The following is a 4,040-nucleotide window of genomic DNA, read 5'->3' as shown; positions in this document are numbered from 1 at the left end:
AAAGAAAACATCTAAAAGCTAACTCTGCTGAGCTAAAAGTGTTAAAAGTCTTTGCTAGGTCATGGGTCCCACATCAAGAAACAAACAAACAGAACCAGACCTTCTGAGGCAAAATACTTTATCCTTCACGTGGAGAGCATTGAAATCTGCCCCACAAACACGGCTGAATGAATAAACCAAGTAAATTCACATGTACCTTTTATCCAATCAACAAAAATACATTTTGCATATTCTAGTTTCTAAGCTTAAGATCTAAGCATCCAAATTTGAATAAAACACAGATTCTACCTACCCATTGGCAGTTTTCAGTCTTAACTTACTAATCACAATTTACTAATTGTGATTAAATTTCTTTATTTCAGATATAATGTTAATAATACTATACAAGCTTTCAAGCAAGACTTTAAACCTGAGTTGCATGTAGCCATGATATAGATATATTACTAGATAATGGAACATTCCCAGGTATTTATTGTTGTAAGTTTTATTATCTATATAAGCCAATTAGAAATCTGGAATGCAGAAAAAGCAACCTCAAAGGCAAGATTTAATTTTGGACTAAAAAAGGAAAAGAAGAAAAAGTTCTGTTTCACCAACCTCTTATCCATATCTGACCTTTCACTGAAATCGCATCTCTTCTATAAGCCATATTTTAAAATCTCAGCCTAAATGGACCTCTTCTTTTGTAATCTGCATAATTAGCATGTTAATATGCTCCACCTGCATTTTAATCCAATGGTTGTTATTCAGAGTGCACTTCAGAATCACCTGTGGAGTTTAAAAAATACACAGTTTCAGGCTGCAACATCACAAACTTATTCAGTCAAGGCAGGAACAGTCTAGCATCTGTATTTTTAAAACACAACACACATAACACTCGCAGTTAAGAACAACGGTTCAAATTACACTAGACGATTTGGCATCTTATAATGACACATAATCTATTTGTGCATTTATATGATCATATCCCCAAGTGAACTGAATTGTCTTACATAGAACTTTTTCTGCACTAGTAAGAATTTCCACACTTCTTGTTTGAAAAAATAACAAAGAATTTCAATGACCTCTGTATAATACTATCATATCTGTTTTTCTATTCATATTCTTTAAATAGTGGTGGGAAAATTTGATCATGAACAAACATCATGTATTCATCTTTATTTAATACTGCTTTTCAGAAAGTTTCAGGGCAATTCCTAGAGACTTTCAGAGAAGGATGCTCTTCCTAGCACAGTGCAGTGAAACTTACCTTGGTTCAAATCCAAATTCTCTTCTCATTTGTCCTATGGTGAGGAGAAAAACAAAAGATAAAAGTTGTAAAGGGCACGCCATTAGTAAACTCAGTGCGTTGCAGGATAGCTTATAGAATATGAGGTGTTAGGGAAGTCTCTTGGCCCAGAGAACTTCCTCAGCATCAGCTTTCATGCCTGACATCCTGATAATCAGTTACTCCAGAGATGTCCCATCTAGTCATAGAACGTCAGGTGGAGAGGCCTGCTGAAATAACTAATCCCACAGTCTTCATTTTTATTCATGCTTCTTACTTCTGATCAATGGTAGGAGCTCAGGAGAGGTTGTCAACTATGGTGACTCTGGATTTGATTTTTTTTTTCTGCCAAAAGCTTTATTGTTTCCATTTGGTCCGCTGCCTGGGAGAGGGCTTCAGGGTGGTTAAAAGAATAGCTAGTAGTTTCAGGAAGAGGCTCGGGTAAAAGCCAGACACCAGGGGAACGCAGAGGGGCCCCAAAGGCCTGACGGTGAGCCTTTCTAAGAGATACTCTAGCTTCAGCACGTCCTGGAGGAGAATGCGGCCACCGAGCTGGTTTTGCTACTTTCAGAGCCGCTCAGCGCCCTCGGCTTCTTCTCTGCCGACTCCCAGAAGAGGCCCAGGCCTCCAGCGCCACACCGTCACGGTTGGAATAGAAGCCTCCAGAGAGGTAGGTGTGGGGCCGCAGAGGCAGGTTGGCCAGGCGGTTGACGGCAGCCTCCACCGCGGGTGTGGGGTAACTCTGACGAATTTGGGAGCCATGGTTGTGCGGCAATCAGGAGTTAAGGTAGGAAAAACCTGGTGTCTTGGCTGGTTCTGAAGGTGGTGACTGGGTAAGATGCAGGAGAGTGGCCGGAGGCTGGAAGAAGGGGCATCCTTGGGTCTGTTCCGTCCAAACACACTGTTGAAGCAAGAGACAGATCTGGGACTGCAGGGCACTCCAATTTATACACTTTTGCCATGGTTGTGCGGCAATCAGGAGTTAAGGTAGGAAAAACCTGGTGTCTTGGCTGGTTCTGAAGGTGGTGACTGGGTAAGATGCAGGAGAGTGGCCGGAGGCTGGAAGAAGGGGCATCCTTGGGTCTGTTCCGTCCAAACACACTGTTGAAGCAAGAGACAGATCTGGGACTGCAGGGCACTCCAATTTATACACTTTTGTGGCGTTCAAGTGTTCTGTCTTGCAGAGCTGTTTTAAGGGTCAGTGAAAGAACACAGGGAACCCCAAATACACTGCCTACCGTAAACTAGGCACTTGTTATTATCATTAATGTAGTAGTGGTAGTAATAGTAGTAAAAAGTCAGTTAACTTCTAGTTTAGTTAGGTGCTCTTTGCCCCTTAAAATGCACAGTACTTATTAAAATATAGCTATACTAACTAGGAAGAATAAAAAAAGTTAATGTTGTGTTGGTCAGTGTGGCTCAGTTGGTTGGAGTGTAATCCCATACACCCAAAGTTTGCAGGTTCAATTCTGGGTCAGGGCACTTGCCTAGGTTTCAGGTTTGATCTCTGACCAAGGAGTGCATGGAAAAGCAACTGATCCAAACATCCCTCTCACAATGACGTTTCCCTCTCTCCCTCTCCCCCCTCCTTCCCCCCCTTTCCCTCTTTCTGGTAGCAATAAGCATGTCCTCAGGTGAGGATTAGAAAAAGCAAAGAATAACAACACCCAGTTACTGTTGGCCAGAAAACAGGAAGGGGGCATATCATCCTCAGGTGTATGTTGTTACAGAGTCAGACCTTCATCCAGATTCAGATTTTCTCACTATGAGAGTAGCCCAATGCTCTCCATCTCTCTAAGCTCTCCATCTCTTTTGTTTCTTTAACTGTAAAATGCGGAAAATAAAATACCTCTCTAATTGGGTTATTGTGAAGAAGTCATTATACATGAAAGCATTTCAAAGTCTCTGGCGAAGAGCAAGCTTCCCATAAACGTTATTTTATTATTATAAACACTTCTTATTTATAGATACGGTTACCATAATTTGTCATGCATACTGGGGACACATCCGAGAGTGAATGGTGGTGCTATTAATAACTGTGCTGGGACAGCAGGCATAATAAACCAGAATGCATGGTCACCTTATCGGCAATATATTTTCTAGCTGAAAGCAAGTTCCCAAGGGAGTATTATATTGTGCGCGGGAATTTACATGGAACTTTTTGGAAAGATGTTATGTATGGGTCAGATTCAACATGGGCAGAAAAGCATGGTGCGCCTCCATCAAAACTCCTCTGAGACAAAATAGACGGAGGCCTGGTGTCTCTCTGGTATTCATACCTCAGCTGAAGTCTCTCCCAAGTTCTCTCTGAAAGCAAGGTCCTGGGAAATGAGCTTCCATTCAACATTTTTAAATTTTACTTTAAGTATTTTCAAGAGAAGCTTTCTGATATATCTCACACAGTTCCCTGCCTCGTTAAAAAAACATATACATTGTAATGTATACTCTCTAAGTAAGTCCTTTTAAAATAAAAGTGCGTATAAAGAAAACAAACTTCTCTTCTGAACCACCTCTATCCCTAACCACTCATCCAGCCATACATTTATCCCTCCTTTTATTTTCGAACAAATTAGAATTTTAGGAGGGAACAAATAATCATGGTCCTAGGCTGGCCCATTCTGCTCCATTCCACCCCATTTCATTCTACAAACAGTTATTGGAAGCCCACTATTCATCAGCGCTCTCACCGAAAAAACTGAACTTTTCTTCTAATACACGGAGGTGATATTAGGAAGGACAATGACAATAATTCTTCAGACCAGGGCTCCAGAAA

The 4,040-nt window shown here is 41.1% G+C and overlaps 1 long non-coding RNA gene across 1 annotated transcript in view; it reads right to left on the bottom strand.

Annotated features, from left to right (window-relative positions):
• Positions 1–1,524, bottom strand: part of LOC107182007 — a 28,289-nt gene extending 26,765 nt beyond the window's left edge. Inside the window, exons 1-2 of the long non-coding RNA XR_001512728.1 lie at positions 1,250–1,524; positions 598–768 (exon numbers count right to left, since the gene is read on the bottom strand). This is a non-coding gene — a long non-coding RNA (uncharacterized LOC107182007). The remainder of the gene's footprint in view (positions 1–597; positions 769–1,249) is intronic.
• Between the last annotated feature and the right edge of the window lie 2,516 nt (positions 1,525–4,040).

Source organism: Myotis davidii, unplaced genomic scaffold (genome assembly GCF_000327345.1).
Source record: "Myotis davidii unplaced genomic scaffold, ASM32734v1 scaffold334, whole genome shotgun sequence".
Lineage (NCBI taxonomy): Eukaryota > Metazoa > Chordata > Mammalia > Chiroptera > Vespertilionidae > Myotis > Myotis davidii.
This window is presented reverse-complemented; position numbering and strand designations above follow the sequence as displayed.